Raw genomic sequence first — 25,195 nt, forward strand, 5'->3', positions numbered from 1 at the left:
GCCGCCCCCCCGTGCGAGTGTCGGCGGCGGCGGCTGCCGAGATTGGAATCCGCCTGCTGGCTCCCGGCGAGGCCGAGGGCGGAGGGCGGAGGCAGGAGGGCGGAGGGCGGAGGGCGGAGGGCGGGCAGGAAGGCAGGCTCGGGCTCCGGCGCGTCGCTCCGCGCGAGACGAGGATCGCACGGCCGCGCGAGGGGCGAGCGGGCCGGGGCCGCTGCAAGCCCAGGGCGGAGGCCGAGCGGGCCCCTGTCGCGTCTCGGCGGCTCGCCGCGCCCAGTCCGCTTGGCGCCGAGGGCTGGAGGATGAGTTCCCCGGGGTCCGGGTGAGTCGCTCCGACGGGAGCGTGCGTGTGCGCGGCGGGAGAGGCGGCCGCGGCGGGGGGCAGCGCGGGCTCCGCGCGGGTGTTCGCAGGGCCCGGCGTGTGCCGGAGGCCCGAGCGGTGGCGGCCCGGCCCGGCCGCCCCTGACGCCCCTGACGCCCGCGCCGGCTCAGGCCGCGGCCGACTGGGCCCCGCGCCCCGCGCCCCGCGCCCGCCCCCGCCCCGGGCCCGAGTCCGCCGCGGCCCCGGCCCACGGACGCCCGACGTCGGGCTGGCGGCCGCCCTGCCTCCCGGCCCCTCCTTTGTTCCCCACCCCGGGTCTCAGGCCGAGTTTGGGGCGGCGGTGTGGGCCAGAGCCGCCTCCGAGGACGCGTCTTGAATCCTTAAATGGGAAAGGCGCTCACCTCCGCGCTCGGGGGCTGCGCGGTTGGCACTGGCGGCGCGTCTCTGTACGCCTCTGCAAAAAGGACCGCGAGAAACCCGGTGTGTGCCGTGGGGAGGGGAGCCGGCGGGGGCTGCAAGCCCCCCTCCACGCCTGTCCGCTGGAAGCTGCCGGGTTTCTCGGAGGTTCACCTGTTGTTCTGCGCTGCCTCCGCTGCCATGTCGGTTGTGGTTCTGCACTGCAGTTTAGGGAAACTTCCTGCGGGATCGCATGGAGCCCTTTTTGTCTTCTTCCAGACTCCCAGTGGAAAGGTTGGCCAAGAAAAAAAAAAATAGCTTGCGTCAGGGAAGAAAAATAATGTGCTCTGTGTTAGGGTCTGGCGTTTTGTGACTTGTTCTCTTCCACGCTCTCGGCTGTTTTAATTTGGTCCAGGTATTGCAGGTTTTCCCTGTTAAATGGTTAGCAAATTGTCCTGAGTACATAGTACAGACTTGGCGCGTTCACCGGTGTTACGTCATTTAATCCTTACGATAACCCTGGTGGTTGTATTCCTCTTTCTTCAGACGAGGAAACCAAGACGAAAAGGTTAAATTCGTTGTCTAAGTGAGCTGGGATTGGACTCCAGGATTTTCTTTACTGCTATTCAGGAACTGTTCGAGTGGGGCACGGGGAGTCAGCAACAACAACAACAACAACAACAACAACTGTCTTTCTGCAAACACTTTGACGTTTAGGAGCGCTTTTCACTTACTCATACTTGAAATGACCACTGTTTTGTTGCTGGAGTTGAAAACAACTTCTTTGTTGTATTTAGTTTAGGAGGAATTCAATTCTGAATGAAAGCAGAATGTAACTTAATGCTTATCACTGTTTTCAGTTGTTGAAATAAGTTTGTGAACCAGATTTCAATATTTAAGCTTAGAGCTAAAATACAGGCAGTTCTGAACTGGAAATAAGTTGAGTTTCCAAAAAGCTGACTGGAATTCACAATGCACTTTTAATAGAAGTGGTGTTACACTGTTTTGGGTTTTTTTCCCCTTGCACATTATCCCTGGAGCTCATTTCAAACTTTTTCTACGTTCTTCACGTCTCCGAACCCTTTACTGAAAAGATTGTGGCATTCAGTGGGAGCTCCTTCTGTAATTGACTGGATCCCTTCTCTATCATCTGCTGCTTTCCTTCCACCTCAGTGGGAGAATGTTTTTTCTTTCTAATAGTTAACGCTTTGTTTCATTTTTCTCTTTTCTACTTAATGGAGTATGAATTGTGCTCTCTTTTGTTTTAGGGTTCTTAAAAGTCTGAGTGACTTTAAGATTCCCTCAGTTTACAATTAAAAAGTACAAATTGGCAATAACAGAATAGTCATGGGGATGTAAAGTAAACCATAGAGAATATAGTCAACAATATTGTAATAACTATGTGTAGTGTCAGTTGGATACTAGAATTATGGGGATCACTTCTTAAGTTATATAAATGTCTAACCACTATGCTGTACGTGTGAAACTAATATGATATTGAATGTGAACTGTAATTGAAAAATAGAAAAAATTTAAAAAATTCCCTCAATTCCCTTTCCTTGAGTCCACTACTCCCTCAAGCTGTCTTATTGCTGCTTTACCTTTTCAAATCATATGAACATTAAAAAAAGTTTTGTTTTTATAAAAGTAATGCATATTCATTAAAGAATAATAGTGAAATAGAGCAAAATTGAAGTAAAATTAAAATTCAGCCCTTCATACCGTGTTTCCCCAAAAATAAGACCTACCCCGAAAATAAGCCCCAGTTAAGATTGTCAGACAGACGGATGCGTTTAGTATATTATGACGATGTTCCAGAAGTAGATGACATGACTGTATTTGAATAAAGGTAGATTGTTGTACATGAAAAAATAAGACATCCCCTGAAAATACGCCCTAATGCATCTTTTGGAGCAAAAAGTAATATAAGACCCGGTCTTATTTTCAGGGAAATACGGTATAAGACCCGTTCTTATTTTCGGGGAAACACGGTTATCCCATTTCTAGAGATTACCTTTACTTCCTGGCTATCTAAACACTTCTTAACCCCTTGTTATCTGGATTTCACCTTCACAAAGTTCAGCTATAATCTAATCAACACATTTAAGCCTCGTTTCTGAGTCAACTCCTTGAGTTTTCTGTAGCATTTTGAGATGCCCTTTCTTGGCTTTTATTCATCTATCCATTTCATTCAACAGATGCTATATTCTGACATATGCAAGGCAGTAGGCTGCAACAGCAGATATGGCCCTTGCCCTCAAAGAGCTTAAGGTCTAGTGGAGAAGACATACTGAAGAATGAATTCTATAATTAAGTATGATTATGATTGTAATTAAAGTGTAGAGTATTATAAGAACTTAAAATGGGACCTGACCTGGTGCTGGTGGTGCTAGGAGAATCTGAGAAGGCCTTAAAAATGTTACTTCAGAACCTGGGACAATTCTGAAGGATGAGTAAGATATATTAAGGAGATGAAAGGAGGGCTTCTGTGACATTGTACTGACTTTGTTTCTCTTTGCCCCTTTTCTGCTTTTCCTTTTTTGTGCTTAATATGTATTCTCCAAGTTTCACTTCTCCAAGGTCACTTTCCCATGTCTCTAGTACCTTGACATTATTGTTTAGACCCTTCTGTCTGAGTAATTCTTAAATCTTTATTCTTTATTTCTCTTCTGCGCTGAATCCCTGTTTTTCCCAGCTGCTTTATGCCCAGCTGCTTTATGCACATGTTGACCTGGTTATTCTGGTTCAAACTAAACTCTTCCGTACCAAACTTTTTTCGCTGGTGTTCCTGATTTCTCTTGATGCCATACTAAACTCAGACCTTTCCCCGTTCCATCTCATCCTGTAGCCAACATCTATTGCTTCTACTTTCATGGTATTTACACTCTTTTCCTGCTAGCTCTGGAACAATTCTTAATTCATGTTGATATCAAGGTTATGATAGACTCATAAAATAGATTGGACAGTTTTCCTTTTGCTCTTTTCAGGAGCAGTTTAGATTGGGATTATTTTTTACTGGAGAGTTTGGCATACCTCACCTATGATACAATTCAGGCTTCGATTTTTTTCTTTTTTTCCTGAAGAGGACTTTGAATACCATTTTAATTTATTTAATAGCTGTTTTTCTGTGTAGGTTATCTTCTTGTGTGAATTTTAGTGTTTAATCCAGAAATATATTTATTGAGTTTTCCAATTTAGTGTTACTTAGTTTTCACACAGTTCTTTTCTCTTTAAAGCTTTATGATTTGATATATATTTGTATGCAGTATTATATATTGTGTGTATATTTGTATATTTGATAATTTTCCTTTTTCAGTCTTTATTTCTAACTGAATCAGGTTCTCATCTCACCTGGACTAATGTTATGACCTTCTTGCCTTCATTTCCATGTTTATCCAGGTTATCTTATGCATTTCTGCCTAAAAACTCATCAACTTTTCTTTACTCAGAAGTTTCCAGGGTCTTCTATTAAATGGAGTTTGATATGGGGTTTGCTTCAGATACACTTGTTCTTACTGCCCACTGTTTTGCTTCCTGCACATGTTCTTTGCCCACTGCTCTTGCTACTGCTGTGCTATACTGTACCTCCCTCTGCATAGATGGCCAGTTGTCATGTGTCCGAGTCCTACCCATTCTTCAAGGTCCATTTCAAATTTTGTCTCTTTCTGTGATAAAAGTGTATTAAATCCTTACCTGTCAAAACAGGAAGTCAGTGGATGGTACCTAAATTATGTGATTCTTGAAATAGAAGTTTAGTGATCCTTAGAGATAGACTATCGCTAGAGGTATTTATTAAAACAAAATTGGTTAAAATCGCTATCACTTCAGTGGATATGGGTAGAGCATGATTTGGTTAATTTTCTTTGTAGTTATTCAGAATGCTAATGTTTAACCTTGTACATATATTACTCTGAAAAAAAATCTGCAACTCCTAATATTGTAATAACTTTGCTAATAACTTTGTAATAACTTTGTAATAACTTTGACAGATGGTAATTAGATTTGTGGGGGTCATTTTGTAATGTATATAAATACTGTATCACTATGATGCACACTTGAAACTAATAAGATATTATATGTCAGTTATCCTTCAATAAATGTAAGAAGGTAAAAATATCTGCAAATGACAACAAGAAAACTAAATAAATTCCATCTCTTTCTTAAGCCTTCCCCATTTTCTTCTGGGTGGAATCCTTTCTGAAAGGGGATATTTTTAAGGCATGTTTTCTATCTAAAGTTTTCTTACTGTCCTTAACTCGTTTGTTTTGTTTTTTGTCAACTATTGAAGTATAATTTATATACCATTATACGCACGCATGTTAAGTATGAGTCATTTAGTCTTTTATAGCAATTTTTATACAAATAGTAGTTCTGCTACTAGACTGCAGATTGGGCCTGTAACTGACTGTTGCGATTAAAATGAATAAATGAAGAAAGGCCCCTGTCTAGTCTAGCAGTGGTTGGACATGGGTTACTGATCCTGCATTTGGATCTTGGGAGCAGGGAACCATGGAGAGAAAGAAAAATGGATTTCCTCTCAGGCTAAATTTTGGACTAGGAAGTCTTTCCTTCTGTCCTCTTCCAGCTTTTATTAGTGTTTATGTTTTTAGAATGCCTTCTTAAATACCGTAAGGTCCAAACTGACCAAGTCAGTTCAGTTATTTAACACTTAAAAGATTAAATGTTGAGTTGCGTTGAATTACAGTATATCAACTATAAGATGCATCATAATTTTATAGACCCCTTATGAAGAAAAGATGCTTCTAGTTAATTTTAAGCCATTGATTATAGATGCACCCTAATTTCAGAGATGATAAAATATGAAAAATATGTACAACTTAGAATTGATGTAAAGGGGTTCTCTCACTTACCAAAACTACCATTCCTTTAGTGTAGATGTTGGGAAGAATTTAAACCACACTTACATGGGAGTGACTTATAGCTTTACTGTTATTATTATGAAAAGTTATTTTTTAAAAGAGGATGCTTGTTAAACCTCTTTAACAAGTAAAATATTTCTTTCAGGCAGTATAGAAAAATACTTACTTTAGGATGGGGGTCACCCACAACTAGATATGCCAGTCTGATTGCAAGGTACTTTGACCCCCAGCTTTCAGTATTTTTTCCCCATGATTTCTTTTGCTTTTTTTCTTTTAACTCACAGATTCTCTAAGAGATGGTAATGTTCACAGAATGGCACAGATTGTATAAGGGCGGAATTGTAAGAGAGTTGTGATAGCCAATTTTGTGGGCTATTTTTTAAATGTCCAGTATTTATCTATCTCAATTAATAATCATATACGTGGTTTTAAAAAAAGGAAATACAAAAATAATTGTAAATGTTTGGATATTTTACTAAATCATAGTTATAATGTGTATCAATTTTTGAAGCCAACATTTTAAAGGCTATCAGTTCTTAAAACAATAGAAACATAAGGATATGTTTGGAGATCCCCAGTAGTGTGTTTTGAAGAGAGCACTGGTTAGAATAGGGGCTTTAGGGAGATCAGATGACAGAGTGGATCCAACTCATAGTGGGCCCATTGGGTCCCTAAACCAAGTTCATATGGGCAGTTAAATACAGAACTGATGAATAGACGTTGAATAGATAAGGAGATTATTCTTGAATTTCTTTTATTAAAAACAGGTGAATCTGATATGGTAGATGTTGTTATTCTTTCATAATTTTATGTTTCTAGTGAACCTTGTTTTCTTACGGTAATACATTTGTTAATACCACTAATAACATCAGAAACAGTGGAGCGTGGCTGTTGTTCTAGCTGTGTATGATTGCTGTTCACTTGAGGAGGATGGGGTATGTCAAGTGTAGAGATACCAATCAGAATTGCAGTTTAGGGAGATTAGTTACACAGTGGAGAATCAGTTTGAAGAAAGGAAGATTGAAGACACTGAAACTTGTAGGGAAGCTGTTCTATCCTGGCCCAGACCAGAATGGTGGCAGATAATTAGGGCCTAGAATGGACAGGACTTGGTAATTAGCTACGGGTGAGAGAAGGAATGGGATTGGCAAGAATGACTCCCAGGTTTCTGGCTTGGAAACCTGGGTACGGTAGATGTGTGTTGTTGATTGAAATGAAAAATGTGGAGGGAGAGCTGGTTAGTGGAGGAAAATGATTCAGTTTGGAACATACGGAGTTTAAGGTGTGTCTAATAACCAAACAGATTTCCACTTGGCAATTGCATATATAGGTCTGGAGTTTGACAGAGGTTTGGCCATTTGGGAGGTAGCCATTTGGGACTGATTACAATATAGGTATATACAACAAACAGCCTAGAATAGTCCTGAGAAACACCAATTTAAGACTTAGGTAGAGAAGATAGACATTAAATAATTTTACAAGTAATTATCTAATTCTATCATAGAAAGATCCACAGATGGGAAGTACAGGGAGCTTATAAGAGTGTGTGATAAGGGAACCTGGTCTATTCTGGGAGTAAGTAATTTGGAAGATTTTCCTGAGATCGAGGCCTATACAATAAGATCGTACACCAGAAAGGAAGAGGGAGCATGTTTCTGAAAGAATTCAGTAGTTTTTAGAGCAAACCTTTTTTGGTTTATTTAAAATTATAAAAGCAATACATCTGTTGTGGATAATTTGGAAAATATGAAAAATTATAAAGAAACAGAAGACAAGTTTCAGCTTCTAATTTTTTATAAACTAACATCTAGTTCTGGTTAGCTAGTACTAAGTTAGCTACAATCTTGGATATCACTCTAAACCTATCTGGATCTCCCATTCCCGTATCTTAAAAAGTGAAAGGGACTTGGTGAATTTCAAGATCGTTTCTGCTTTAGAAAAGATCACTTTCTGCTTAAAAAAAAAAAAAAAAAAAAAAGAAGATTCCGTGACTTTAATGTAGAGTAGTTAGTTAGTTGCTGAAATTGCAGGTGCACGTAATGGTTTGGGTCCTGATGGCATCACTGGCTTTCTGATTTTTGATTGAAAGTCACTGTAAGTAACGAAGGGAATGATTTCTGACCAGTGTTTTTTCATGCCGGGCTTTTTTATCTCTTTTTCATCACTATTTTTTTTGCTTTAGCCTTTAGGTAAATTATCTGAAATTTTACAGGCTCTCATTTTAGAAATTAAGAAATCTAGAGATTTGCATGGTTGTGATACTGTTCTATGTATAATGAAATTTGTAGGTAGTTTTTTTTATTAGCAATTAAATTTTTGTGTGTGATATATTTCAGAAGTATAAGATCTTGAGTGTTTTAAATTTGTATTTAATTTAAAATATTTTAGATACCTGACTAAAAGGAGCTCCTGATAGGAAATGCTAAAGGCTGTTAAATTTTGGTGAAGTTTATAGAACTTCTATAATTTTGAAAAAGTCATCTTAAAATGGTCATGAAATAAAAATATTTCAACAGTAACTATCCAGAAGTATCTTAAATATACACCAAATCAACAAAATACAGTTGCTTGATGACAGATTATTTTTTATTTCTCCATTTCAGGAATCTTTCATGCAGTAAGAATGTTGAGGAAAAAACCTTCATGTTGAATTTATATGTGTATCTGAGTAAAGAAAAAGAAGTTAATTTTCCTGAACTAGTGCTTTAATCATGCCTACTTGTTAAATATTTTTCTCTGCTTTCTTACTTGCTTACAATGTAAAATTCAAACAATTTCAGACTGGTCTTCAGCTCTGGCCCAGTCTGCCTTTTCTGCCTCATTCACTTCCTACTCTTTCATTAGTCTGTGTCACCTAAATCTCCAGTGCTAGCTTTGGGTTCAGGATCCTTAGACCTGCTGCTGTCTGCTGCAGTAACCAGTACCACATGTGGCTGTGGAACGTTTTCAGTGTGGCGAGGCTAAATTACCCACTAGATCTTGATGTAAGTACAAAAGAAAAAAAGAACGTAAAGTTTCTCTGTGCTTTAAAAATATTGATTACATATTGAAATGAGACTGTGTTGAATATGTTGGGTTAAGTAAATGTATTATTAAAATGAATTTCACCTAATTCTATTTGCTTTTATAATGTGGCTACTAAAAATTTTTAAATTGTGCATTATTTTGGACAGTGCTGCCTCTGGACTTTTATTCTCCCTATTCTTTGCTTATCAAAATGCTTCAAAATCACGCGTAAACCCTGTCTTCTGGGAAACCTCCCACAGTGGTCCAAGCCTAAAAGTTAGCTCTTCTACACCTTTAATTGGGGTAATATTTTGGTGTTTTTATGCCATCTATTAATATATTAGATTTCTTTAGTATAGGCCTTCTCAGGTTTAATCTAGTGAAACTCAAATAATTTCCCTAACTTTATATCACCTTAAAACCCTACTTTGTTTTTTCTGTTTACAGAAGTTACACATATTTGTGGTTGAAATTTCAAACACTACAGATGTAAAGTAGAAAGTGAAAGTCTTCTGTGGCCCTACCCCACCCCCCACAGATTACAGCTGTTGAAAGTATAGAGATGAGTATAATCTTTCTTTTCCGTTGTCTTCATTTCTTTATTTCTCATCCCCCATCCAAAATGCATCCTTTTCTATAACTTTGTTTTTGCTGAACTATGTAGCCCTCTCTTTATGTCAGTAAGTGTTGCTTTCCTCGTTTCTCTCTAGTAGCCAAGTGGTACTCCTGTTTATGCATGTACCTTAATTGTATTTATCAATCCCCTATTGGTGAATACTTGGATTGTTTCCATGTCTTTTGCATTACAGAGTGCCGTGGTGCTTGTATATATCCTGGGAGACTATTTTTATTTTATAGGATGGATTCTTAGAAATGCATTTTACTGTAGGAGAAGTCATGCAGATTTGCTATAGTGCCAGACTGCTCTGCAAAATCTTTGCAACAGCTCACATTCCGACCAACTGCGGTGTTTGAATATGTTCTCTCCCCACGCACCAACGCATAACGACATCAGTCTATTTTAGTCTTTGCCAGTCTCCCAGCTGAAAAAACAGTATTATAGTTTTAATCTGTGTTTCTTTGATTATGAGTAAGGTTGAGCAGGGTTTTATGTTTGTTGGCTCTGTGCATTTCTGTCCTTTATTCATTTTTCTAATCTATTTTCTCTTACTCGTTTGTAGGAACTCTTTTTTTTGAGGTATAGGTATTAACTTTTATTGCGTTTTTTTAAATTTGTCATTTTTTATTTTTATTCACAATATATCAAAATTCCTTCTGCTGTTGTCAGAGTATTAAAAAACAAAAAATAGAAAGTTTAATTGTCTTATAGCTCAACTTATTTTATAAGTTCCTTGGTGGCTGAATTTTGCCAACTAATTCAGTGCTGTGTACAGAAGTATGTGTTGATGGTGAAGGGGTCCAGAATACACCACTGTGGCATAAAAATTATTTTGAACTGAAGGCATTTGAGAATAGACTTTTCCCCTCCAGAACTCCCTTATCTGCCTAAACGCAGAGCCTCTCAGAAGAACTCAGTTATCAGAAATTCGCTCCCCAGAGTTTCAAAACCTGGGGACATTGACTCTTATCACTAAGGAGGAGAAAAGAGGAAAAATGGGTATCACACCTAAACTGACATTGTCACAAAAAAAAAACAAAAAACGATTCCAGCTATTCACTAAGGACCCATTTATCTTTCCTAAAAGTCATTTGTTTTCTTGTAAGTGCCCTTCTTCCGTTCCCTTACTTCTGTTAAGACGGTATGTAAGCCCCATATTTTTAACTGCCTTCTTGAGTCATGTTTTTCTGTAACTCTGTTAAGTGAATAAAAGTCTGTCTTTTCTCTTCCTGATTTGTCTTTTGTTTAATTTGCAGGCCTTCAGATTCAGTCCCTAAGAGCATAGAGGAGTTTTTCCTCCCTTAGAGTGGCCAGGTTGATTGTTTCTGACTTTAGGGCAAAGGATAATAATCAAGTGTAGTTTATGTCTGTCTAAAAACAAAGTGAAGCATTTTAAACATCAAGGGCATAAGTCAAATTTCTTTAAGCTACATTTTTCAAAATGTGTCCTCCAAAATTAAATTTATTAGATGAAGTAGAATATACTACTGGAGAGGCACCCACCCTCCCAGTATATTCCTACAAAAATAATGTTATTTGTGGAGTGGCGTAGTTATTTTAATTGTATTGACTAAGCCTTTGTTCTTTGTAAAGTTATCCATTGTTCTTTCTTGCCATCTTATCAATTTGCATAGAAAATGGTTTGTAACAGTTTCCACTGGTCTCATCTAGAAGAAACAACAAAAATTCATTCAGTTAAAGTTAAGTAATAACTTTGTACAAAGAAAGTGCTAATTTCTTAAAAGAGTAAAGAGATCTTGATATGATTACAGTGACTTTCCCTTTATTTGGATTCCAAATAACTTAAAAGATTCATTAAACCTTGAATTATTTATGTTTAGTTTTTTACATATTTATTGTGACCTTGCACCAAAGTACTTAATCTTTCTAAGCCTTATTTCCTCATAAATAAAATGGGGATAATAGTCCTTTCTCACAGGATTACTGCGAATGAGTGCACTTCAGCACTGAGCACTGCTCTTGCTACATAGTGATGCTTAATACATGTTAATGAAGGTGAATTTTTGTGTGTGAGAAGTTGAGGTCAATTTTATCTTCAAAAGCAAATTTGAATGGCTGCATATATAGGGTCCTTGAAAATTAAATCTAATCCCGATGCCTTTTGAAAGTGTTTGTTCATATTAACGTTTGAATTTGTAACTGGCAAATTGAGATAGGAGGTTTTGTTGCTTTTCCTCTGTTGTATGTCAAAAATATGAGGCCAATAAAAGTTAGTTGTTCCATGAAGGGCAAGTAAGTAAGAGTAAAAAGTAAGTAAAATCAGACTTTCCGTAGTTAGATCAGGTCTAGGGACTCAGAGATAAGTGTAAAGTGAAGTTAAGACCTCACATTCTGAAGAAAGCCCAAGCACTTCATGGCCTGAGTCCTCACCAGGGCTTATTAAGCTGTGACACAAACCGGGCAGAAGATAGAGGGGAAGGAAATGTGCACAGTGTCACTGCAGTGGCGAGGCTGCCTGGGGGAAGCACTGTAGTTTCTGCTTCCTTCTTCCTCTCTTGGGATGACTTTCTCTTAGAAGCTTAGGGACGTCTTAAAGAACAAGTCTTGAAGGTTAGGAATATTAGCAAAAATGAAGTGGAACATTTCTTTTCCTAGAAGATAGTCATTATGCAGCTGATGAGTTTATCTGCTTATTTGAGCAAGAGATGAAGAAAATTGGAGAGAAATACCAGTATGGACAGAGGGGGTAGCGGTGGAATAGCCTATATTTGTTTTGAATTTCTGTTAGTTCACGCGGGTAATGCAGAAGGTAACTAGGTTTCAGCCATCTTGACAGAGCTGGCTCTGCTGGAAAAGGGAGCAGAAGTGTTTAGCAGAGGTTGAGCTGCTGAAACAGATCTTTAAGTATGGAAATGTGCAGCAGGTATAGAGCTCCTCACCCCTCAGTCACCAAAGAGCTCCAGCTTGTCCCCAGAAGACAAGCAGTATAATCAGTGTTAGTCAGGGAAGTGGCAACAACCAAAGTGCATGAAGTGCTCCGATGTTGAAACAGTTTGTTCTATTGTATTGACTAAGCCTTTGTTCTTTGTAAAGTTATCCATTGTTCTTTCTTGCCATCTTATCAATTTGCATAGAAAATGGTTTGTAACAGTTTCCACTGTCCACATCATTGAGAATAAAAATTCATTCAGTCAAGGTTAAGTAAGTAATAACTTTGTACAAAGAAAGTGCTAATTTCTTAAAAGAGAAGAAACATACTTGCCGCCCCCCCAGAATAGATCAAACCACACCCCTTCCTTGGACCATGGGCTAAGCCTGAGTTTGGAGAGGAAGAAAATGATTGTAAGATTGAAGATTAAACTTTTATACCGAACTAAATTGGACTGGACTTTTTAATAACCAAAAGCTACTGGAAAGCTGTAGGAATTGTTCCAGATGTCATTAAGGGGTAGGAAAGGGAAATCAGACCAACCATAATTGGGGGTAGAAACTGGAGAAAAATAAAAACCTTTCTCATGTTTGTACCAATTTCAGACCCTTTATTAAAGTTACATAAATATCAGCTTAAGTTCCTACTAAAGCCCCTCTGACACCAGGCCCCATTCATTTCTCTAATAAGGCTATTAGAGTATTACACATTAAGTCCTCACTTAACATTGATAGGTCCTGCAACTTTAAACAAAACAACGCATAACAAAACCAATTTTACCATGGGCTAATTGAAATAAACAGGAGTTAAATTCCTGTGGCATCTCATAAACGTCATAATGACAGGACCTTGAACGAAACATTATTCGAGGACCTGCTGCTGTAAGTTACCATTTGATCTTGATGGTTCTGTTTCTAGGTGAATTACAGTTCTGCTAAATATGATTTTTACATTAAGCATAGTTATTCCACATATATTTATTTTTTATATTTATTTATGTTTTCTAGTTAAACAGTTGACAGTATTATATTAGTTTCAGGTGTACAGCATAGTGTTTAGACATTTATATAATTTATGTAATCTATTCGAAATTTATAAAGTATATGATAACCTCTTTAATTGGGTATTAAGTAAAATATCTTACTCCTTAGTTTTCATGGAGTTGGAGTTTATTAAACCTTGGAAACATTAAATAAAATAAAGCACTCAATAAAAGGCACTAGTTTCATGTATTAGTATAGGAGATTTTGAGTTACTGAAGTTTTAATTTTCAGCCATTATTCCCATATAAAAGGTAAGTGGCTTTTAGCTTAAGTAATCTAGAGCAATAAAACACAAGATCAAAGTGGATTAGATTACGCCTAACATATTTTCTTTAGTTATTCCTGGCCTTATTTTAAGTACTTGACACCTATTAATCCATTTAAGCTTTACAAATATTCTGAGAGGTATTCAGTAGGTATTATTATCAGTTTGCTTTAATACATGAGAAAAATGAGGCCACAGAGGTTAAATATCTTGTTAGGGGTTGCACAGTTAATAAGTGGCAAAGCTGGGATTCAAACCCAAGTAGTCTGACTTTAGAGTCCATGTTCTTAACTGCAGAATTATATTTGTTCTCAAATGGAGTTGGATTAATTTAAGATGACATTGTGTAACACACACACACTCACACACTATTTTTGCCTTTTATTCCATGTTCTCCACATAAAGTAAATTCATTGGCCAGTGTTTGGTTTAGTGTTACCTGAAGTACCTAGTAAAGCATGATCTCCATACAAGATCTGAATATATATACAGAGGGTGTCAAAAATGTATACACATTTTAAGAAAGGAAAACTGTATTAAAATTGTAGTACTCAATATATACCGATAACAAAAGATGAATACAAGTCACATTTGACTTCTGCTATTACAAGAGGTGCTCAAAGTGGTTCCCATCAGCGTCCAGACACTTCTGATTACGGCAAACCACTGCTTGAGCAACGATGACCAAAGTGTCCACTTGTATACGTTTTTTTGGCAACCCCGTATTTGATGGGTTAAAGTTGATTGACTTTAAAATAGTAACTCCTCTTTTCAATATTTAAAATTTGTTTGAAACTTTTCATGGGTAACTTTTTGATTGATACTCGACTTGCCTAATGTTTCCTTTGCACTGTAGAGAACATATTAAAAGGTCAGGAGAATACAGTTGCTTTTTAAACATTTATCAAGAACCTTTCCTATAAATACATATTTTTTTAAATTAGTGTTCAGTTATATATCTGATTTCCTGTGTGTCTGTACCGGGGGTGCCAAAAAATGTGTACAAGTGGACGCTTTGGTCAGCGTTGCTCAAGCAGTAGTTTGCCGTAATCAGAAGTGTCTGGACGCTGATGGTAACCACTTTGAGCACCTCTTGTCATTGCAGACGTCAAATGTGACTTGTATTCATCTTCTGTTATCGGTATATAGTGAGTATTAACAATTTTAATAGATTTTTTCCTTTCTTAAAATGTATATACATTTTTTGGCCCCCTCTGTATATATAATTGTTGATGATCACACAGACAAGCCTTTTTTTTAACAGCTTTACCATGGCTGCTACTGTTAACGTTGTTGAAATTGGATAGATAGTGCATAGGATAATTATGTTATTTGCATTGTTTCTTAGAATACATTGAAAATCTGTTCTGTCAGAGAACAGGAATAAAGAAAGATTAAAAATACTGCCACATCAATTAAAAATGAAAGTGAATAAACCCATCTATGGGGCAGTTTTTGGAGCCAAACCAGGTTGAGAAATGAAACCGATTTTTACCTATTAATGATGCTGAGACTGTTCTCTGGAATATTATTAAATTGCTTATGTTGTTCCATAAAAATTATTTAAACTCAATTGGTTATGTCATGTAGACAATAAAAATAATCCCTCTCCTTGCAGGTTTCTCCTCAAAACAAAACAAAAACTTTTTTTTTTTTTTTGCTTCCTGATTATAAAAATAATGCTCACTGAACAAATTTAAAACACAGAAAAGCCTGGAGAAAAAAGTAAAAATCCCTCGTATTCATACTACTCAGAGATAACATGTGTAAACATTTAGATATAAACCGTGTGTAAGTTAAAAAAAAAATCTTACTACGTAATGTTTCTATCATAATTTAACAATTTTTTAGCAGGTCTAGTGAGTAAAGCTGACATTCTGTTCGTGCATTAAACCTGAATGTCTGAACTTGAAATATAAAAAACTTAGAATCAAGGGGACAAGGAAGGTAGTTATCTAAATAGAAATTGAAAGTTTTTGAAATTTGGCTGTCTTGTTGTAGTCATCTGATAATTTTTTTTCTTTATGTTCTTTCCCCTTTATTCAGCTTTGCAACTTTTAAGCTTTAAAAAAAAAGTTGAGATGTTTCAAATTTGATGTGTTTTTTCTGTAATAATGGACAAAAATAGAATGAGATGTGGGGAGGTAGAACCTAAACGGAGGAAGGTCAAAAACCATATGGAAATAGAAAATCCAAACCTCTAGCAGAATGAAGCTAGAAAGAATGGAATCTAAACACTGAAATTATACATCTGCTAGGCAGCTGTGCATTCTTTATTCATAGGTTCTGTTGCAGAAATAGCAAAAGAAACTTTGAAAGGAAAACATTGTAAATAGACTGAGCATATATTCTTATTACTAACTATGATACGTATATTTTTAGTTAAACAATGTGTATTTAATTTATCTTTAAATGAATCATTCCTCTTTTAGGAGTTATAAAAATTCTGTCCCAAAAATAACAGTTCACTTTTGGGGTTAAATTTAGGTTTCCTATTTTTATCTTCAACACTGAATCAACATTTTATTAAATTATAGATCAGAGGATTTTCAGTGATACTGAAAAAAAGAGTGATGTTGTACATCGGTTGCTTTGCTTTTTGTTAGGATTCAAGGATGTGTGGCATTTTAATGTTTGCCCTTCAAAAATCAACTCTTCTGAATTTGTTTAAACAAAATATTAAATTTTGAAATGACCAGGTATTTTAAAGCCAGTTGAAATTGAAAAAGGGAAAGGCTTGAAAGAGCTTTTATTTTAAATAAAATAGGATATTGTATTTATTAGGTTGGTGCAAAAGTAATTGCTGTTTTTGCAATTTTTTTAACCTTTTAAACCGCAATTACTTTTGTACTAACCTAATAACATAGACTTTTATTAAAATAGGCTATTTTAAATAAAATATCTATTTTAAATAAAATAGTCCTGGATGCTTTGTAATTACTAATTTTTGTACTATACAACTTTATAGTTTACAAAGCACTTTTATATCCGTTATCCTGTGATTTTCAGTGTTTTACTAACTTTTTTTTGTCTCAGCTTGAAAATTAAGACAGCACCGTCAATTCAGTCAGTGATTATAGGACGCTCTTTAGTTTTTCCTTACCATAAAGGTGATAGAAAATAGGATTTAGAAAACACAGAAAAATAGAACAAAAAAGGAAAAACATCCCCAGCATCTCATAATGACCATTGTTAATGTTAGTGTAATTCTTTTCAGTCTACTTTTTCTATTCATATTTTTTGCAGTTTTCCCATATACCGAGGATGCAGTATTTGTGTCCTTTTAAAATTTACATGTTAAGCATTTGTGATAAAAATTGTCCTTAACCATTTTTTGTGCCATTTCAGTAAAAATTTTTTTCTGTTTGAGGTAAACTTTCTGTCCTAGGATCATTTTATACACACACACACACACACACACACACACACACACGAATACATGTACATGTACACATGTATATAGTGGTTAAGAGGATGGACTCTGGACTCTGCTTGGATTTAAATCCCAACTCTGTTTCCTCTTAGTTGTCCAACTAGCAATTTTGTCAAATTGATATTTCTGTGCTTGTTTCTTCATCTGTAAAATGGAAATAATGGTCCCTACCTGACCATGGAGTAGTGGTTAGCTTTATTCTCTCTCTTCTCGCCATATATATATATATATATATATATATATATATATATATATATATATACACCTTAGAACTGTATATGACTCATAGTAAGCATTGTGTAAATCACCTAAAAATTTTTGATCAGGGACCATAATGATACTGCTGGTCGAACTAGCGGGTAAAAAATTAGTAATGATATAGAAAATTAAACAACACAATGAAAAAGGTTAACCTAATTTATATACATATGGAATACCATACCCAATAAGGATAGAAAATGACCTATTTACTGGGTCATAAAGCAAGCCTCAACAAATATCAAAGGATTGAAATTATTCACAATCTCCAGTGACTATAATGGAATTAAATTAGAAATGAATAAAAAAAGATAATGAGAAAATTTTTGAAATTAAGCAGTGTACTTTTAAATAACCCATGGGTCAAATAAGTTACAAAGGCATTAGAAATTATTTTGGATTCAATAATAATGAAATACATGTCATGTCAAAATTTGGGATACAGTTAATTCTATACTTAGTGGAAATGTTATAGCTTTAAAAAATAGAAAAGTAGAAAGGCTAAAAATCAATGATTTAAGTGTTCATCATAAGAAATTAAAATGATTGGGATTTCCTTTCTCAATTTTGATTGGATGGAATGTGGAGGAATTTTAGTTTTATGTTTTATATCAAATTCCTTTTTTAACAAGATAGGAACAGAGGTATGATTGATGCAAATAGGTTTACTTTGTTTCCCTATTAGCATATTTGAACTCCCTCTGCTCCCAAAGTGTGATTTCTAGTTTATTTGGATTCTAGGAGGCTTTATCTCAGCACCCTTTATAAAAACCTACCATTTTCTTGGCCTTTTTGTAGAACCCTTAACTTTTTTCTCAGGAGAAAAAAGCAACCTTTCCGAGGAAGCAGAGACAAGAACTCTGAGATGATTAGTTTTAGTCTTGGTGATAATTTCTAGTCTTCAAGGCTTGGAAAGTATAATTCAACTTGATAAGTATGTAATGACCACCTGTTACAGACCAGAGACTGTCCAGACTTGGTTATATAATAGGGAATAAAGTAGCCCTGAGTTCTGCTCTTAGGCTCTTACACTGTAGTGGGGTAGACCAGCATTAAGAAAATGCATACCCTGTTACAGATGACAGTGTGGTCTTGGTGAGCATGTTTTGTGCCAAAAGGAAATTTAGTTGATTTTCATAAAGCGGAAATCAAATAGATTAATATATTTTCTGACCACAGTGCAATAGAAATTAAGAACAATAGGATGTCTCATCCCCGCCCCCCAAAAAACCCATAAATATACAGAACAAAAACATAAATTTAAAACAAAAACACCTACCTCTTTGGGGGGAGGGGGAAGAGACCTACCTTTTAAATAGCTTAGAGAGACAGTCATAACTGAAGCCACACGACGTTAATTACAGTGAGAACACTACATGTCAATGTAGCCAATGTAAAACTTTATGGGAAGTTCATAATAATTATATATTAATTAGTATACAAGAAAGATTAAAGCTGAACAAAGTATTCAAGATGATAAAGAACAAAATAAACCCAAATAAAGTAGAATAAGTTAATAAATATAAATCATACATTAATGAATAACAGAACAACTCAGCAAGTTCAAAAGCTGGTAGACTCTAGGCAAGTCTGATTAAGAAGAAAAGCTAGAAGCAAATATTAAAAACGAGCTAGAGACATTTTCATAAATAGATGAAAGCTTTAGAATATTATGTATAACTTTATGCTACACCTTCTAGAAATTGGATGAAATGTATTATTTCGTAGGAAAATATTAATTACTGAAATAGAAGGAATGGAAAAGCTTGATAATCCAGCTTTTGATGGAGAAATATAGAAACGTCAAAGATATGCCATTTAAAAGGTCCAGGTATTTTATAAGACTTTAAAGTAATTGATGATTCCTGTGTTATATAGATTTCCAGAGGAAAGAAAGAAAATGCAAAAGAGCAGATTGTCTTCAAAGTTAGCATAACTCTGATAGCAAAAAGGACAGCAGAAGAAAACAATAGGCTGTTCTCATTTACCACCTAATTATAAAATCCAAAATAAAAGCAAACCAAATCCAACAGTATGTTAAAACTATAGGGTAAAACTAGTCCAGGCAGTCAAGGATGATTTGATGTTAGGAAATCTATTAGTGTCATTTACACTATATTAATAAAGAAGGAAAGCAATGTAATCTCAATTGATGACAAAAAGGACACTAGATAAAATTCAGTAACCATTTCTGATAGACTGGGTTTAGGAAAAGAATGAAACTCCTGATAATAAGTAAAACTACCTAAGGCATATAGTGAATCCAGCTGTTCAATATTTTCCATGAAAAAAAGAACATACTCATTTTTAAATGAGCTGCTGTTAAACATTTAGCTGGAGGCCCTGGCCAATGGAATAAGAGAGGGTAAAAAAAGGAATAAATATTTTAAAGGGAAAGTCAAAACTTACACTCTTTGCATATGCTGTTTGTAGAGCATATAATCTACCTAGAAAAACGAAGAGAATCAATTGACAAGCTTGGAAAACTAATAAACGAGCTAAGATGGCTGTGTACACGGTGAATGAAAGACACTGGTAGGTTCCCTATATACCAGCAATAGCCATTCAACTTGAGAAGTACCATCAGTGTTTGCTCCGTTTGATAGGAAATGCCTGTTGATCCTGACCTGCTTGCCAGGTTCCTGTCCCAGACATGCTTTGAATCATGAAGAGAGCTCCAGGAGAAGCTTCCGATTTCCAGCTTGCCTCAACACAAAAGTCAAATGTTTGAAGGGCGAACACCAGGCTGACTTCTTCATGACAGCCTCCAGATAGCTAACTATTTCCTCTGATGTCCATTCCATCTTGCTGTAAAGTTTGGTTTTGGACAACATTCCTTGAAAGAGTGTATCAGTTCCCTGGGAAGTGTGGAGGTCCGGCAAAGAATGTACTAAGGAAAAGAGAAAAAGATTCCCCTAAAAAGAACTTTAAAAATGCTTACAATAAACAATACAGAAGAGAAAATTTTCCTCTCTTGTGGCTCTCCTCCTTCTCAGTTTACTTCTCATTGGTAATCACTGTTGCTACTTTGTGTCCTAAAATTTTCTTTCCATTTACAAAACATATATTCCTATTTTTTTGTTTTATGTATTCTGTGTTGCAGTTTTTCTTTTTCAGTTAACACTTTCTATACCGCCCTTATTCTTTCTAACCTCATATTGAACTTTATTGCCCATAATCTCTTTGGCAGACCCTTTTCTCCCACTGCTCTCCAACCCCTGACGCCTTTTCTTTGTGCCTTTTTTTCTGACCATTCTGTTCACCTCGCTGTCAAGCGTTCTTAAGTTTTTTGGGACAGTCTGTGTTCCCCTTCTCAAACTAATGTTTTTAAATGTGTAAAATATATTGGATTACAAAGGAAACCAACTGTATTGAAATACAGCTATTAAAATAATTTTTAAAAATTTTGGCTATAGTATGTTCTTTTATTAACTCATTTCATAAACCCCGTGGCAGTTTTAAATGCCCTTTTAAAAAAAATAATGATGAACATAAATAATACTTTTGAGTTTTTTGCCAACAATGTAATTTGTTGAGAATATCCAGTTTCTTTTGGTCACAGTTACAGATACTGCTAATACTACTTTGGGTTTTGCTTAGTCTCATAATTAAATAATTAAATTTCAGTTAGAGGTTAGTGAAAATAAAGATGTAATGTCCCCACTCTGAGTTCATAGACCTTCTGAAATTTGTGAGAACTGCTGCAACTGAAACTTGATTCATGCTGGAGGACACGTTCTTTTGCAGTCTACTCGGGGTGGAATTTTCCAGCGCACCTCTCCTTTGAGCCTGGGGATGGGTCCTCCTTGTCCCTCTTTGCTGCTTCCACACCACGCTCCCTCCTGCTTTACTTAACATCAAATAAAAACCATGATTTTGAATTGCCTTATCAGACAGGACCAGCTACTGCTCCTGCTCCTTGCAGTTTCCCGTGGAACCTTGGTTTACTCGGCCCTGTGCCTCCTTATCCCATGAAGATTTCATCTTATAGTGCTCCCTGTCTCCAGTGCTCGTTCTCATTCTTGGTCTCATCATTCAAGTGGGTGACTCTTCCATTGCCTTTGTGACCTCTTGGTGTCTTGGCCTCCTCCAGTGTCCTGCACTCGCCTTCAGACCTCAGATCTCTTATACAAGAATAATGTGCTTATAATTATAGTAACTGTAACCCCCTCTATAATTTCAGGTACCCTGCTCTCTGATCATCGCTTGTCACCTTTCCAGCTCACGCCTTCTCCTACAAACATCCCTTACCTCTCTGGTACCTACATCCCATTGACCCTGTTACCTTTTCAGTGTTCCTCAGCACACTCCCCTTTCTCCATTCAGTTTAAATTCTGTGGTCAGCCATAATGGTTCAGTTGCAAATACTTTCAGCAACCCTTGCCCTCACTTGCTTAGTTGAGAAGCTCCCATGCTGGATAAATCCAGTTGTGCCTCGTCTGCACTTTTTTTTATTATAAAAAAATGCATAAATTTACCCTCAATTTTTAAGTGTACAGTATTGTTAAATATGTGCACATTGTTGTACAAGTGATCTCTAGAATTTTCTCGTCTTGCTTGACTGAAAGGCTACCCACTGAACAACTTCCCGTTTCCTTCTCCCCCCCAACCCTGGCAACCACCATTGTCCTTTCTGTTTCTGAGTTTGATTACTTCAGATACTGAGTGTAAGTGAAATCATGCAGTCTTTGTGATTGGCTTGTTTCACTTAGCATAATGTCCTTGGGGTACATCCTTGTTTGTGTAGCATATGACAGGTTTTCCTTATTGTTTAAGGTCGAATAATACTCCATTGTGTGTCCACCACATTTTCTTTATATTTATTTGTGATGGACACGTAAGTTGCTCCCACTCTTAGCTGTTGTGAGTAATGCTGCAGTGAATGGACATGGGTGTGCATATATCTTTTCAAGGTCCTGTTTTCAATTCTTTTGAATATATACCCGGAAGTGGGATTGATGGGTCATAAGGTAGTTAGTTCTATTTTTAATATTTTGAGGAACTTCCTTACTGTTTTCCATAGCGACTGTACCATTTTACATCCCACCAGCAGTGTACAGAGTTCTGATTTCTCCACATCTTTGCAACACTTGTTATTTTGTTTTTCTGCTAGTGGCCATTCTAACAGGTATTAGGAGATATCTCGTGGTTTCGAAGGTATTAGGAGATATCTTGTGGTTTCGATTTGAATTTCACTGATGATTTGTGACATTGAATATCTTTCACATGCTTGTTGGCCATTTGTATACAGGCGTACCTCATTTTATTGTGTTTCACTTCATTGTGCTTTGCAGTTTTTTACAAATTGAAGGTTAGTGGCAACCCTGCGTTGAGCAAGTCTGTTGGCTCAACCCTGTGTTGAGCAAGTCAGCAGGCTCAGATGATGGTTAGCATTTTTTAGCAATAAAGTATTTTTTTAAATTAAGGTATGTACATTGTTTTTTTTAAAGACATAATGCTATCGTACACTTAACAGACTACCATATACTGTAAACATAACTTTTATATGCACTGGAAAACCAAAAAAATTTGTTTGACTGACTTTATTGCGATACTCGCTTTATTGCAGTGGTCTGGACCTGAACAGGCAACGTCTCCAAAGTATGCCTGTATCTTCTTTGGAGAAATGTCTATTCAAGTCCTTTGTCCATTTTTAAATTAGGGGTTTGTTGCTGTTGTTATTGAGTTGCAGAAATTCTTTGTATATTCTGGTTATTAACACCTTATCCACTATACGGTTTGCAAATATTTTCTTCCATTCCATATTAAAAGGTTGCCTTGTTGCTCTGTTGATTATTTCCTTTGCTTCACAAATGTTTTAAGTGCTGATGTAGTCCCATTTATCTCTTTTGGGTTTTTTTGCCTGTGCCTTTGGTGTCATATCCAAGAAATCATTATCCATTCCACTGTCATGAAGCTTTTCCCCTATATTTTCTTCTAGTTTTATAGTTTAAGTTTTTAATCCATTTTGAGTTAATTTTTGTATATGGTGTAAGGAAAAGGGTGCCTCTTCATTCTATTGTGTGTAGATATCCAGTTTTCCCAGCACCATTTGTTAAAGAGACTGTCCTTTCACCATTTTGTAGTCTTGGTATTCTTGTTGAAGATCATTTGCCTGTATTTGCAACGGTTTCTTTCTGGCGTCTCTCTTCTGTCCCATTCGTCTGTCTGCCTTCATGTCAGTATCATAATTTTTGATTGCTGTAGTTTTGTAGTATGTTCTGAAATCAGGAAATAGGAGGCCTCCAGCTTTGTTCTTCATGCTCAAGATTGTTTTGGCTGTTTGAGATCCTTTGAGAGTCCATATGAATTTTAAGTTTTTTTCTATTTATGCAAAAAATACCATTAGGATTTTTCATAAGGATTGCACTGAATCTGTAGATCACTTTGATCATATGGGCATTAAACAAGAAAGTCTCAGTTCTTGGACATAGGATGTCTCCATTTATTTGTGTTTTCATTAGTTTTTTCAGCAATGTTTATAGTTTTCAGTGTACAAGTCTTTTGCTTTCTTGGTTAACTTTATTCTTAAGTATTGTATTCTTTATTTTTCAATTACAGTTGGTATTCAATATTATATTTCAGGTATGCAGCACAGTGGTTAGACATTTACATAACTTATGAAGTGATTCCCCCAAAAGTTTAGTACCCACCTGGCACCATAAATAGTTACTGCAATATTATTGAGTATATTCCCTATGCTGTACTTTACATGCCCGTGATTCTTTTGTAACTGCCAATTTGTACGTCTTTTTTTTTTTTTTAATTGGGGAATATTGGGGAACAGTGTGTTTTTTCTAGGACCTATCAGCTCCAAGTCAAGTCGTTGTCCTTCAGTCTAGTAGGGGGCACAGCCCACCATCCCATGCGGGAATTGAAACGACAACCTTGTTGTTAAGAACTCACGCTCTAACCAACGGAGCCATCCGGCAGCTCAACGGCAGCTTGTTGTCTTCAGTCTAGTTGTGAAGGACGCAGCTCACTGGCCCATATGGTAATTGGCCCATGTGGGAATCAAACCAGCAACCCTGTTGCTAAGAGCCCGTGCTCTCCAACTGAGCCATCTGGCCGCCCCCAGTTTCTACTTCTTAATCCCTTCACCTTTTTCAGCCAGTCCCTTAATCTCCTTCCCATCTGACAACCATCAGTTTGTTCTCTGTATCTATCAGTTTGTTTCTGTTTTGTTTATTTTGTTTTTTAGATTTTACACATAAGTGAAATCATGGTATTTTTCTTTCTCTGTCTGACTTATTTCACTTAGCATAATATCCTCTAGGTCCATCCGTGTTGCAAATGGTAAGATTTATTCCTTTTTTATGACTGAGTAATATTCCATTGTATATATGCACCACATCTTCTTTATCCAGTCATCTATCAATGGACACCTAGGTTGCTTCGATATCTTGGCTGTTTTTTGTATATGAGGTATCCTTCTTTGTCTCTTATTATAGCTTTTGTTTTCAAATCTATTTAGTCTGATAGAAATGTTACTACCCCAGCTTTTTCATTTGTTTCTATTTGTATGAAATATCTTTTTCCATCACTGTACTTTCAGTCTCTGTGTGTTTTGATGTGAAGTGGGTCTCTTGTAGGCAGCATATGTAAGGGTCTTGTTTTCTTACTCATTCAGCCACCCTATATCTTTTGATTGGAGGATTCAATCCATTTACATTTCAAGTATTATTGATAGGTATATAGTTATTGCCATTTTATTACTCATATTTTTTATCTTTTTCTCATTCTTCTTAAAAAAGTCCCTTTAACATTTCTTGTAATACTGGTTTGGTGGTGATGAACTCCTTTAGCTTTTTCTTGTCTGGGAAGTTCTTTATCTGCCGTTTGATTCTAAATGATAGCTTTGCTGGGTAGAGTAACCTTGGTTGTAGGTCCTTGCTTTTCATCACATTGAATATTTTGTGCCAGTCTCTTCTGGCCTGCAAAGTTTCTGTTGAGAAATCAGCTAGCAGTCTTATGGGAGCTCCCGTGTACGTAATTAAGTACTTTTCTCTTGCCACCTTTAAGATTTTTTTCTTTGTCTTTAACCTGTGGCATTGTAATTATGATGTGTCTTAGTGTGGGCCTCGTT

General features: G+C 36.6%; 1 protein-coding gene across 2 annotated transcripts in view; it reads left to right on the plus strand.

Annotated features, from left to right (window-relative positions):
* The first annotated feature begins 87 nt into the window (after positions 1–87).
* The window catches only part of BMPR1A (bone morphogenetic protein receptor type 1A), a 138,144-nt gene continuing 113,036 nt past the window's right edge, over positions 88–25,195 (plus strand). For both annotated transcript variants that reach the window (XM_081074672.1, XM_081074671.1), the window contains exon 1: positions 88–319. The gene's annotated coding sequence lies outside the window, so the exon portion shown is untranslated. The remainder of the gene's footprint in view (positions 320–25,195) is intronic.

Source organism: Rhinolophus hipposideros, assembly GCF_964194185.1.
Source record: "Rhinolophus hipposideros genome assembly, chromosome: 15".
NCBI lineage: Eukaryota > Metazoa > Chordata > Mammalia > Chiroptera > Rhinolophidae > Rhinolophus > Rhinolophus hipposideros.